This window comes from Ranitomeya variabilis, chromosome 3 (assembly GCF_051348905.1).
Source record: "Ranitomeya variabilis isolate aRanVar5 chromosome 3, aRanVar5.hap1, whole genome shotgun sequence".
NCBI lineage: Eukaryota > Metazoa > Chordata > Amphibia > Anura > Dendrobatidae > Ranitomeya > Ranitomeya variabilis.
The window spans coordinates 2,171,622-2,185,658 of record NC_135234.1 but is presented as its reverse complement, the minus strand read 5'-3'; the positions used below and the strand labels follow the sequence as shown (position 1 = coordinate 2,185,658).

At 63.9% G+C, this 14,037-nt stretch overlaps 1 protein-coding gene across 1 annotated transcript in view; it reads left to right on the top strand.

Annotated features, from left to right (window-relative positions):
• Positions 1-215: 215 nt before the first annotated feature.
• The window catches only part of AGPAT3 (1-acylglycerol-3-phosphate O-acyltransferase 3), a 41,467-nt gene continuing 27,645 nt past the window's right edge, over positions 216-14,037 (top strand). Inside the window, exon 1 of the mRNA XM_077293544.1 lies at positions 216-463. The gene's annotated coding sequence lies outside the window, so the exon portion shown is untranslated. The remainder of the gene's footprint in view (positions 464-14,037) is intronic.

Below are 14,037 nucleotides of genomic sequence, written 5' to 3'. Positions count from 1 at the left end.
CGTATATGTTAGTGTATATCAGGCTGTGTACACGGCGCACTCCCCGCTCCGGCTGCTCACTGTCCCGGACTCCCGGTCACTCTGACCTCTACGTGTTCCTGCCTCTAGAGCTCCCGGCAGGCATTGCGTCCTGCAGCCAACCAGCGCCGAGGAGCGACAGCTGAAGTTCCCTCATGACGGTCATGTGACTTAGGGGCGTGGTCAGTATAGACGCGCCGCCGGGTGACTGGGCGTGTTTTACCTGCATTGCACAGCTGGGGGCGTGGCTGCGGAAAGGCGGAGCTCAGTGCTGACTGCTGATTGGACTGTTCTCCACGTGCTCGGTCGCTTCCGGTTCAGGCCGGCATCTGTGGGCGGGGTTGCGGTGTTAGCTGTAACATTTGGATCCGGGACGGGACGTGACAGACGGGAGAACCGGGCGAGGAGGCAGAGGAGAGCCGGTACACGCCTGCGGGCCAGCTGTGTGAGTGACGGGGGAGAACACGGGGGAAACCGGAGGGAGGAGACACCGGGGAGGGAGGAGAGGAGACACCGGGGAGGGAGGAGAGGAGACACCGGGGAGGGAGGAGACACCGGAGAGGAGAGGAGACACCGGGGAGGAGACACCGGGGAGGGAGGAGAGGAGACACCGGGGAGGGAGGAGAGGAGACACCGGGGAGGGAGGAGACACCGGAGAGGAGAGGAGACACCGGGGAGGAGACACCGGGGAGGGAGGAGACACCGGGGAGGAGAGGAGAGGAGACACCGGGGAGGGAGGAGAGGAGACACCGGGGAGGGAGGAGAGGAGACACCGGGGAGGGAGGAGAGGAGACACCGGGGAGGGAGGAGAGGAGACACCGGGGAGGGAGGAGAGGAGACACCGGGGAGGGAGGAGAGGAGACACCGGGGAGGGAGGAGAGGAGACACCGGGGAGGGAGGAGACACCGGGGAGGGGAGGGGAGGAGACACCGGGGAGGAGAGGAGACACCGGGGAGAGAGGAGAGGAGACACCGGGGAGAGAGGAGAGGAGACACCGGGGAGGGAGGAGAGGAGACACCGGGGAGAGAGGAGAGGAGACACCGGGGAGGGAGGAGAGGAGACACCGGGGAGGGAGGAGAGGAGACACCGGGGAGAGAGGAGAGGAGACACCGGGGAGGGGAGGAGACACCGGGGAGGGAGGGGAGGAGACACCGGGGAGGGGAGGAGACACCGGGGAGGAGAGGAGACACCGGGGAGGGAGGAGAGGAGACACCGGGGAGGGAGGAGAGGAGACACCGGGGAGGGAGGAGAGGAGACACCGGGGAGGGAGGAGAGGAGACACCGGGGAGGGAGGAGAGGAGACACCGGGGAGGGAGGAGACACCGGGGAGGGGAGGAGACACCGGGGAGGAGAGGAGACACCGGGGAGGGAGGAGAGGAGACACCGGGGAGGAGAGGAGACACCGGGGAGGGAGGAGAGGAGACACCGGGGAGGGAGGAGAGGAGACACCGGGGAGGGAGGAGAGGAGACACCGGGGAGGGAGGAGAGGAGACACCGGGGAGGGAGGAGAGGAGACACCGGGGAGGGAGGAGAGGAGACACCGGGGAGAGAGGAGAGGAGACACCGGGGAGAGAGGAGACACCGGGGAGAGAGGAGAGGAGACACCGGGGAGGGAGGAGAGGAGACACCGGGGAGAGAGGAGACACCGGGGAGGGAGGAGAGGAGACACCGGGGAGAGAGGAGACACCGGGGAGGGAGGAGAAGAGACACCGGGGAGAGAGGAGACACCGGGGAGAGAGGAGAGGAGACACCGGGGAGGGAGGAGAGGAGACACCGGGGAGAGAGGAGACACCGGGGGGGAGGTGACACCGGGGAGGGAGGAGAGGAGACACCGGGGAGGGAGGAGAGGAGACACCGGGGAGGAGAGGAGACACCGGGGAGGGAGGAGAGGAGACACCGGGGAGGGAGGAGAGGAGACACCGGGGAGGGAGGAGAGGAGGCACCGGGGAGAGAGGAGAGGAGACACCGGGGAGGGAGGAGAGGAGACACCGGGGAGAGAGGAGAGGAGACACCGGGGAGGGAGGAGAGGAGACACCGGGGAGGGAGGAGAGGAGACACCGGGGAGAGAGGAGAGGAGACACCGGGGAGGGAGGGGAGGAGACACCGGGGAGGGAGGGGAGGAGACACCGGGGAGGAGAGGAGACACCGGGGAGGGAGGAGAGGAGACACCGGGGAGGGAGGAGAGGAGACACCGGGGAGGGAGGAGAGGAGACACCGGGGAGGGAGGAGAGGAGACACCGGGGAGGGAGGAGAGGAGACACCGGGGAGGGAGGAGACACCGGGGAGGGGAGGAGACACCGGGGAGGAGAGGAGACACCGGGGAGGGAGGAGAGGAGACACCGGGGAGGAGAGGAGACACCGGGGAGGGAGGAGAGGAGACACCGGGGAGGGAGGAGAGGAGACACCGGGGAGGGAGGAGAGGAGACACCGAGGAGGGAGGAGAGGAGACACCGGGGAGGGAGGAGAGGAGACACCGGGGAGGGAGGAGAGGAGACACCGGGGAGGGAGGAGAGGAGACACCGGGGAGGGAGGAGACACCGGGGAGGGGAGGGGAGGAGACACCGGGGAGGAGAGGAGACACCGGGGAGAGAGGAGAGGAGACACCGGGGAGAGAGGAGAGGAGACACCGGAGAGAGGAGAGGAGACACCGGGGAGGGAGGAGACACCGGGGAGGGGAGGGGAGGAGACACCGGGGAGGGAGGAGAGGAGACACCGGGGAGGGAGGAGAGGAGACACCGGGGAGAGAGGAGAGGAGACACCGGGGAGGGGAGGAGACACCGGGGAGGAGAGGAGACACCGGGGAGGGAGGAGAGGAGACACCGGGGAGGGAGGAGAGGAGACACCGGGGAGGGAGGAGAGGAGACACCGGGGAGGGAGGAGAGGAGACACCGGGGAGGGAGGAGACACCGGGGAGGGAGGAGAGGAGACACCGGGGAGGAGAGGAGACACCGGGGAGGGAGGAGAGTAGACACCGGGGAGGGAGGAGAGTAGACACCGGGGAGGGAGGAGAGGAGACACCGGGGAGGGAGGAGAGGAGACACCGGGGAGGGAGGAGAGGAGACACCGGGGAGGGAGGAGAGGAGACACCGGGGAGGGAGGAGAGGAGACACCGGGGAGGGAGGAGAGGAGACACCGGGGAGGGAGGAGAGGAGACACCGGGGAGGGAGGAGAGGAGACACCGGGGAGAGAGGAGACACCGGGGAGAGAGGAGACACCGGGGAGAGAGGAGAGGAGACACCGGGGAGGGAGGAGAGGAGACACCGGGGAGAGAGGAGACACCGGGGAGGGAGGAGAGGAGACACCGGGGAGAGAGGAGACACCGGGGAGGGAGGAGAGGAGACACCGGGGAGAGAGGAGACACCGGGGAGAGAGGAGAGGAGACACCGGGGAGGGAGGAGAGGAGACACCGGGGAGGGAGGAGAGGAGACACCGGGGGGGAGGTGACACCGGGGAGGGAGGAGAGGAGACACCGGGGAGGGAGGAGAGGAGACACCGGGGAGGGAGGAGAGGAGACACCGGGGAGGAGAGGAGACACCGGGGAGGGAGGAGAGGAGACACCGGGGAGGGAGGAGAGGAGACACCGGGGAGGGAGGAGAGGAGGCACCGGGGAGGGAGGAGAGGAGACACCGGGGAGAGAGGAGACACCGGGGAGGGAGGAGAGGAGACACCGGGGAGGGAGGAGAGGAGACACCGGGGAGGGAGGAGACACCGGGGAGAGAGGAGAGGAGACACCGGGGAGGGAGGAGAGAAGACACCGGGGAGAGAGGAGACACCGGGGAGGAGAGGAGAGGAGACACCGGGGAGGGAGGAGACACCGGGGAGGGAGGAGACACCGGGGAGGGAGGAGACACCGGGGAGGGAGGAGACACCGGGGAGAGAGGAGAGGAGACACCGGGGAGAGAGGAGAGGAGACACCGGGGAGGGAGGAGAGGAGACACCGGGGAGAGAGGAGACACCGGGGAGGAGAGGAGACACCGGGGAGGAGAGGAGACACCGGGGAGGAGAGGAGACACCGGGGAGGAGAGGAGACACCGGGGAGGAGAGGAGACACCGGGGAGGAGAGGAGACACCGGGGAGGAGAGGAGACACCGGGGAGGGAGGAGACACCGGGGAGGAGAGGAGAGGAGACACCGGGGAGGGAGGAGAGTAGACACCGGGGAGGGAGGAGAGGAGACACCGGGGAGGGAGGAGAGGAGACACCGGGGAGAGAGGAGAGGAGACACCGGGGAGGGAGGGGAGGAGACACCGGGGAGGGAGGAGACACCGGGGAGAGAGGAGAGGAGACACCGGGGAGAGAGGAGAGGAGACACCGGGGAGGGAGGAGAGGAGACACCGGGGAGAGAGGAGACACCGGGGAGGAGAGGAGACACCGGGGAGGGAGGAGACACCGGGGAGGAGAGGAGAGGAGACACCGGGGAGAGAGGAGACACCGGAGAGGAGAGGAGACACCGGGGAGGAGAGGAGACACCGGGGAGGGAGGAGACACCGGGGAGGAGAGGAGAGGAGACACCGGGGAGAGAGGAGAGGAGACACCGGGGAGAGAGGAGAGGAGACACCGGGGAGGGAGGAGAGGAGACACCGGGGAGGGAGGAGAGGAGACACCGGGGAGGGAGGAGAGGAGACACCGGGGAGGGAGGAGAGGAGACACCGGGGAGGGAGGAGAGGAGACACCGGGGAGGGAGGAGAGGAGACACCGGGGAGGGAGGAGAGGAGACACCGGGGAGGGAGGAGAGGAGACACCGGGGAGGGAGGAGAGGAGACACCGGGGAGGGAGGAGAGGAGACACCGGGGAGGGAGGAGAGGAGACACCGGGGAGGGAGGAGAGGAGACACCGGGGAGGGAGGAGAGGAGACACCGGGGAGGGAGGAGAGGAGACACCGGGGAGGGAGGAGACACTGGGGAGGGAGGGAGGAGACACTGGGGAGGGAGGAGAGGAGACACCGGGGAGGGGACACCGGGGAGGGGAGGAGGGGACACCGGGGAGGAGAGGTGTCATGATTCCCAATGGCAGGGACACGGGTAAAAACGGACTAGCTCTAGGAAGATGGTATCTCAGGTAACCGCGATGCTGAACCTAACACGCAAATAAAAGTAGCCAGGGGGTGTGCCTACGATTATCCCTAGACACCTCGCGCCAGCCGGAGATCTAGCTGCCCCTAGAAGAGGAATACACAGACCTGGCTTGCCTCCAGAGAAACCCCAAAAGTGATAGTAGCCCCCCACATATAATAACGGTTAGGTAAGAGGAAAACACGTACGCAGTATGAATATAGATTCAGCAAAGAGAGGCCCTCTGACTAGATAGCAGAAAATACAAAAGAGGACTTCGCGGTCACCTCAAAACCCTAAGCAGCCATCCTGAAATTACCTTAACTCCGTTATCAACTCATGACACCTGAGTAGTAATTTCAGATCACTAGAGCTTCCAGCAGCATGAGAAATACAAATGCATGCTGGACAAAACAAACACAAAAAATGCCAAAAAATTCAACTTAGCTGAATTGCAGACTTGGAGCAGGTAGCAAGCAACAGAGGTGCTCTGGTAACATTGATTGCCGGCGCTAGAGTGACTGAGAAGCCAGACTAAATAGGAAACTCCCAATTTCCTGATGAAAACAGGTGCACTGGAAACACAAGACAAAAGTCAACCAGTACCACCAGTAGCCACCAGAGGGAGCCCAAAAACAGAATTCACAACAGAGAGGAGACACCGGGGAGGAGAGGAGACACCGGGGAGAGAGGAGAGGAGACACCGGGGAGAGAGGAGAGGAGACACCGGGGAGGAGGGAGGAGAGGAGACACCGGAGAGGAGAGGAGACACCGGGGAGAGAGGAGAGGAGACACCGGGGAGAGAGGAGAGGAGACACCGAGGAGAGGAGACACCGGGGAGGGAGGAGAGGAGACACCGGGGAGGAGAAAAGACACCGGGGAGGGAGGAGACACCGGGGAGGAGAGGAGAGGAGACACCAGGGAGAGAGGAGACACCGGGGAGGGAGGAGAGGAGACACCGGGGAGGGAGGAGAGGAGACACCGGGGAGAGAGGAGAGGAGACACCGGGGAGAGAGGAGAGGAGACACCGGGGAGAGAGGAGAGGAGACACCGGGGAGGAGAGGAGAGGAGACACCGGAGAGGAGAGGAGACACCGGGGAGAGAGGAGAGGAGACACCGGGGAGAGAGGAGAGGAGACACCGGGGAGGGAGGAGAGGAGACACCGGGGAGGGAGGAGAGGAGACACCGGGGAGGGAGGAGAGGAGACACCGGGGAGGGAGGAGAGGAGACACCGGGGAGAGAGGAGAGGAGACACCGGGGAGGGGAGGAGACACCGGGGAGGGAGGGGAGGAGACACCGGGGAGGGGAGGAGACACCGGGGAGGAGAGGAGACACCGGGGAGGGAGGAGAGGAGACACCGGGGAGGGAGGAGAGGAGACACCGGGGAGGGAGGAGAGGAGACACCGGGGAGGGAGGAGAGGAGACACCGGGGAGGGAGGAGAGGAGACACCGGGGAGGGAGGAGAGGAGACACCGGGGAGGGAGGAGACACCGGGGAGGGGAGGAGACACCGGGGAGGAGAGGAGACACCGGGGAGGGAGGAGAGGAGACACCGGGGAGGAGAGGAGAGGAGACACCGGGGAGGGAGGAGAGGAGACACCGGGGAGGGAGGAGAGGAGACACCGGGGAGGGAGGAGAGGAGACACCGGGGAGGGAGGAGAGGAGACACCGGGGAGGGAGGAGAGGAGACACCGGGGAGGGAGGAGAGGAGACACCGGGGAGGGAGGAGAGGAGACACCGGGGAGAGAGGAGAGGAGACACCGGGGAGAGAGGAGACACCGGGGAGAGAGGAGACACCGGGGAGAGAGGAGAGGAGACACCGGGGAGGGAGGAGAGGAGACACCGGGGAGAGAGGAGACACCGGGGAGGGAGGAGAGGAGACACCGGGGAGAGAGGAGACACCGGGGAGGGAGGAGAGGAGACACCGGGGAGAGAGGAGACACCGGGGAGAGAGGAGAGGAGACACCGGGGAGGGAGGAGAGGAGACACCGGGGAGAGAGGAGACACCGGGGGGAGGTGACACCGGGGAGGGAGGAGAGGAGACACCGGGGAGGGAGGAGAGGAGACACCGGGGAGGAGAGGAGACACCGGGGAGGGAGGAGAGGAGACACCGGGGAGGGAGGAGAGGAGACACCGGGGAGGGAGGAGAGGAGGCACCGGGGAGAGAGGAGAGGAGACACCGGGGAGGGAGGAGAGGAGACACCGGGGAGAGAGGAGAGGAGACACCGGGGAGGGAGGAGAGGAGACACCGGGGAGGGAGGAGAGGAGACACCGGGGAGAGAGGAGAGGAGACACCGGGGAGGGGAGGAGACACCGGGGAGGGAGGGGAGGAGACACCGGGGAGGAGAGGAGACACCGGGGAGGGAGGAGAGGAGACACCGGGGAGGGAGGAGAGGAGACACCGGGGAGGGAGGAGAGGAGACACCGGGGAGGGAGGAGAGGAGACACCGGGGAGGGAGGAGAGGAGACACCGGGGAGGGAGGAGACACCGGGGAGGGGAGGAGACACCGGGGAGGAGAGGAGACACCGGGGAGGGAGGAGAGGAGACACCGGGGAGGAGAGGAGACACCGGGGAGGGAGGAGAGGAGACACCGGGGAGGGAGGAGAGGAGACACCGGGGAGGGAGGAGAGGAGACACCGAGGAGGGAGGAGAGGAGACACCGGGGAGGGAGGAGAGGAGACACCGGGGAGGGAGGAGAGGAGACACCGGGGAGGGAGGAGAGGAGACACCGGGGAGGGAGGAGACACCGGGGAGGGGAGGGGAGGAGACACCGGGGAGGAGAGGAGACACCGGGGAGAGAGGAGAGGAGACACCGGGGAGAGAGGAGAGGAGACACCGGAGAGAGGAGAGGAGACACCGGGGAGGGAGGAGACACCGGGGAGGGGAGGGGAGGAGACACCGGGGAGGGGAGGAGAGGAGACACCGGGGAGGGAGGAGAGGAGACACCGGGGAGAGAGGAGAGGAGACACCGGGGAGGGGAGGAGACACCGGGGAGGGAGGGGAGGAGACACCGGGGAGGAGAGGAGACACCGGGGAGGGAGGAGAGGAGACACCGGGGAGGGAGGAGAGGAGACACCGGGGAGGGAGGAGAGGAGACACCGGGGAGGGAGGAGAGGAGACACCGGGGAGGGAGGAGAGGAGACACCGGGGAGGGAGGAGACACCGGGGAGGGGAGGAGACACCGGGGAGGAGAGGAGACACCGGGGAGGGAGGAGAGGAGACACCGGGGAGGAGAGGAGACACCGGGGAGGGAGGAGAGGAGACACCGGGGAGGGAGGAGAGGAGACACCGGGGAGGGAGGAGAGGAGACACCGGGGAGGGAGGAGAGGAGACACCGGGGAGGGAGGAGAGGAGACACCGGGGAGGGAGGAGAGGAGACACCGGGGAGAGAGGAGACACCGGGGAGAGAGGAGAGGAGACACCGGGGAGGGAGGAGAGGAGACACCGGGGAGAGAGGAGACACCGGGGAGGGAGGAGAGGAGACACCGGGGAGAGAGGAGACACCGGGGAGGGAGGAGAGGAGACACCGGGGGGAGAGGAGACACCGGGGAGAGAGGAGAGGAGACACCGGGGAGGGAGGAGAGGAGACACCGGGGAGGGAGGAGAGGAGACACCGGGGAGAGAGGAGACACCGGGGGGGAGGTGACACCGGGGAGGGAGGAGAGGAGACACCGGGGAGGGAGGAGAGGAGACACCGGGGAGGAGAGGAGACACCGGGGAGGGAGGAGAGGAGACACCGGGGAGGGAGGAGAGGAGACACCGGGGAGGGAGGAGAGGAGACACCGGGGAGGGAGGAGAGGAGGCACCGGGGAGGGAGGAGAGGAGACACCGGGGAGAGAGGAGACACCGGGGAGAGAGGAGACACCGGGGAGGGAGGAGACACCGGGGAGAGAGGAGAGGAGACACCGGGGAGGGAGGAGAGAAGACACCGGGGAGAGAGGAGACACCGGGGAGGAGAGGAGAGGAGACACCGGGGAGAGAGGAGACACCGGGGAGGGAGGAGACACCGGGGAGGGAGGAGACACCGGGGAGAGAGGAGAGGAGACACCGGGGAGAGAGGAGAGGAGACACCGGGGAGGGAGGAGAGGAGACACCGGGGAGAGAGGAGACACCGGGGAGAGAGGAGACACCGGGGAGAGAGGAGACACCGGGGAGGAGAGGAGACACCGGGGAGGAGAGGAGACACCGGGGAGGAGAGGAGACACCGGGGAGGAGAGGAGACACCGGGGAGGAGAGGAGACACCGGGGAGGAGAGGAGACACCGGGGAGGGAGGAGACACCGGGGAGGAGAGGAGAGGAGACACCGGGGAGGGAGGAGAGTAGACACCGGGGAGGGAGGAGAGGAGACACCGGGGAGGGAGGAGAGGAGACACCGGGGAGAGAGGAGAGGAGACACCGGGGAGGGAGGGGAGGAGACACCGGGGAGGGAGGAGACACCGGGGAGAGAGGAGAGGAGACACCGGGGAGAGAGGAGAGGAGACACCGGGGAGGGAGGAGAGGAGACACCGGGGAGAGAGGAGACACCGGGGAGGAGAGGAGACACCGGGGAGGGAGGAGACACCGGGGAGGAGAGGAGAGGAGACACCGGGGAGAGAGGAGACACCGGAGAGGAGAGGAGACACCGGGGAGGAGAGGAGACACCGGGGAGGGAGGAGACACCGGGGAGGAGAGGAGAGGAGACACCGGGGAGAGAGGAGAGGAGACACCGGGGAGAGAGGAGAGGAGACACCGGGGAGGGAGGAGAGGAGTCACCGGGGAGAGAGGAGAGGAGACACCGGGGAGGGAGGAGAGGAGACACCGGGGAGGGAGGAGAGGAGACACCGGGGAGGGAGGAGAGGAGACACCGGGGAGGGAGGAGAGGAGACACCGGGGAGGGAGGAGAGGAGACACCGGGGAGGGAGGAGAGGAGACACCGGGGAGGGAGGAGAGGAGACACCGGGGAGGGAGGAGAGGAGACACCGGGGAGGGAGGAGAGGAGACACCGGGGAGGGAGGAGAGGAGACACCGGGGAGGGAGGAGAGGAGACACCGGGGAGGGAGGGAGGAGACACCGGGGAGGGAGGAGAGGAGACACTGGGGAGGAGAGGAGACACTGGGGAGGGAGGGAGGAGACACTGGGGAGGGAGGAGAGGAGACACCGGGGAGGGGACACCGGGGAGGGGAGGAGGGGACACCGGGGAGGAGAGGTGTCATGATTCCCAATGGCAGGGACACGGGCAAAAACGGACTAGCTCTAGGAAGATGGTATCTCAGGTAACCGCGATGCTGAACCTAACACGCAAATAAAAGTAGCCAGGGGGTGTGCCTACGATTATCCCTAGACACCTCGCGCCAGCCGGAGATCTAGCTGCCCCTAGAAGAGGAATACACAGACCTGGCTTGCCTCCAGAGAAACCCCAAAAGTGATAGTAGCCCCCCACATATAATAACGGTTAGGTAAGAGGAAAACACGTACGCAGTATGAATATAGATTCAGCAAAGAGAGGCCCTCTGACTAGATAGCAGAAAATACAAAAGAGGACTTCGCGGTCACCTCAAAACCCTAAGCAGCCATCCTGAAATTACCTTAACTCCGTTATCAACTCATGACACCTGAGTAGTAATTTCAGATCACTAGAGCTTCCAGCAGCATGAGAAATACAAATGCATGCTGGACAAAACAAACACAAAAAATGCCAAAAAATTCAACTTAGCTGAATTGCAGACTTGGAGCAGGTAGCAAGCAACAGAGGTGCTCTGGTAACATTGATTGCCGGCGCTAGAGTGACTGAGAAGCCAGACTAAATAGGAAACTCCCAATTTCCTGATGAAAACAGGTGCACTGGAAACACAAGACAAAAGTCAACCAGTACCACCAGTAGCCACCAGAGGGAGCCCAAAAACAGAATTCACAACAGAGAGGAGACACCGGGGAGGAGAGGAGACACCGGGGAGAGAGGAGAGGAGACACCGGGGAGAGAGGAGAGGAGACACCAGGGAGAGAGGAGACACCGGGGAGGGAGGAGAGGAGACACCGGGGAGGGAGGAGAGGAGACACCGGGGAGAGAGGAGAGGAGACACCGGGGAGAGAGGAGAGGAGACACCGGGGAGAGAGGAGAGGAGACACCGGGGAGGAGAGGAGAGGAGACACCGGAGAGGAGAGGAGACACCGGGGAGGAGAGGAGAGGAGACACCGGGGAGGAGAGGAGAGGAGACACCGGGGAGGAGAGGAGACACCGGGGAGGGGAGGAGGAGACACCGGGGAGGGAGGAGAGGGGACACCGGGGAGGGGAGGAGGGGACACCGGGGAGGAGAGGAGACACCGGGGAGAGAGGAGAGGAGACACCGGGGAGAGAGGAGAGGAGACACCGGGGAGGAGAGGAGACACCGGGGAGGAGAGGAGACACCGGGGAGAGAGGAGAGGAGACACCGGGGAGAGAGGTTAGGAGACACCGGGGAGAGAGGAGAGGAGACACCGGGGAGAGAGGTTAGGAGACACCGGGGAGAGAGGTTAGGAGACACCGGGGAGAGAGGAGAGGAGACACCGGGGAGGGGAGGAGAGGAGACACCGGGGAGGGGAGGAGAGGAGACACCGGGGAGGGGAGGAGAGGAGACACCGGGGAGGGGAGGAGAGGAGACACCGGGGAGAGAGGAGAGGAGACACCGGGGAGGAGAGGAGAGGAGACACCGGAGAGGAGAGGAGACACCGGGGAGGAGAGGAGAGGAGACACCGGGGAGGGAGGAGAGGAGACACCGGGGAGGGAGGAGAGGAGACACCGGGGAGGGAGGAGAGGAGACACCGGGGAGGGAGGAGAGACCGGTAGAGATGAGACCGGGGAGGGAGGAGAGAACGGGAGGAAAGGAGGAGATGAGAGACCGGGGAGAGAGGAGAGTCCAGGGAGGGGGGAGAGAGGAGAGTCCAGGGAGGGAGGAGAGGAGACACTTGAGGAGAAAAACCTGAGGAGACAGCGGAGGAGAGCAGAGATCAGCGAGGAGAGACACCTGAGAAGAGGATAGACTGAGGAGGGAGGAGACACCGGAGGAGAGAAGAGATGCCTGAGGAGAGACTGGGGAGGAGAGACAACTGAGGAAGAGAGGAGATACAACTGGGGAGGGGGAGGAAAGACCAGAGAGGAGACTGCTGAGTAGTGGGAGGAGAGTCACCGGAGGAGGAGGAGAGACAGTTGACAAGGGAGAGGAGAGGCGAGACTGGAGAGGAGACACATGAGGAGGGGGATGGTGCCCCTGTGTGGGAGGGGGATGTGCCCCTGTGTGGGAGGGGGATGGTGCCCTCCTCTATTTATTGTGTATTTATCCTTTGATCCTAATATGTTAGAAATCCTCCAGCTGTGGTGATGATCCAGACATCTGTAGGAGAAGCTTTGTTGCCTGCGGTATGTTCCCTTCTGTGGTTCCTGCCTCTCCAGGCTCATGTCATTTAGTAATGCTTGTGGTCCCTGCTGATGGCGCCGTGCCCTCACCAGGTGGACAGTGCAGGTGAGAATGAGACGTGCAGTGGAGGATCTACAGAGCGTGTTATGTTGGAGAAGCTGCTCTGTACAGGATGCTGAAACCGCTGCAGCAGAACAAGTGCAGGTGCGGAGCCAGCGTCATGGATCATGTGTGAGCAGGTGCGGAGCCAGCGTCATGGAGCATAATGAAGCAGGTGTGTCAGCAGAAGTGCAGGTGCGGAGTTGGCCCCATGGATCATGTCTGAGCAGGAGCGGAGCCAGCGTCATGGAGCATAATGAAGCAGGTGTGTCAGCAGAAGTGCAGGTGCGGAGTTGGCCCCATGGATCATGTCTGAGCAGGAGCGGAGCCAGCGTCATGGAGCATAATAAAGCAGGTGTGTCAGCAGAAGTGCAGGTGCGGAGTTGGCCCCATGGATCATGTCTGAGCAGGTGCGGAGCCAGCGTCATGCAGCATAATGAAGCAGGTCAATCACAAAGAGAGAACCGGTATAAAGTGCCAGTATATACTGGAAAATATTTTATTAAGTAATTCACATAAGAATAAACAAAACAAAACAACAATACATGCAAGGTTGCTACTATGAAGCAGGGACTGCCACAAACAATTGAAGATGTTAATGTTACCACCACACCTATGCCTGTATATAAATACCCATACACATCAACTCCATATACTACATAATGTAGGGGTAAACCACCCTGTTAAAATACATAATGGTGATGTGCTGGGAAAAAATATAGAAGTAAATAGCGGCACTTACGTAGATTGGTGTGGATACTAAGTGGCGTCCCTGCCGCCCCAACGCACGTTTCGCTTCTTCGTCAGGAGGCGTGTGTGAAGCAGGTGTCAACAGAAGTGCAGGTGTGGAGTCGGCACCAGGGATCATGTATGAGCAGGTGTGGAGCCAGCGTCATGGACCATAATAAAGCAGGTGTGTCAGCAGAAGTGCAGGTTTGGAGTCGGCCCCATGGATCATGTCTGAGCAGGTGGGGAGCCAGCGTCATGGAGCATAATGAAGCAGGTGTGTCAGCAGAAGTGCAGGTGCGGAGTCGGCACCAGGGATCATTTGTATGAGCAGGTGTGGGGCCAGCGTCATGGAGCATAATGAAGCAGGTGTGTCAGCAGAAGTGCAGGTGCGGAGTCGGCACCAGGGATCATGTATGAGCAGGTGTGGAGCCAGCGTCATGGAGCATAATGAAGCAGGTGTGTCAGCAGAAGTGCAGGTGCGGAGTCGGCCCCAGGGATCATGTATGAGCAGGTGCGGAGCCAGCGTCATGGAGCATAATGAAGCAGGTGTGTCAGCAGAAGTGCAGGTGCTGAGTCGGCACCAGGGATCATGTATGAGCAGGTGTGGAGCCAGCGTCATGGAGCATAATGAAGCAGGTGTGTCAGCAGAAGTGCAGGTGCGGAGTCGGCACCAGGGATCATGTATGAGCAGGTGTGGAGCCAGCGTCATGGAGCACAATGAAGCAGGTGTGTCAGCAGAAGTGCAGGTTTGGAGTCGGCCCCATGGATCATG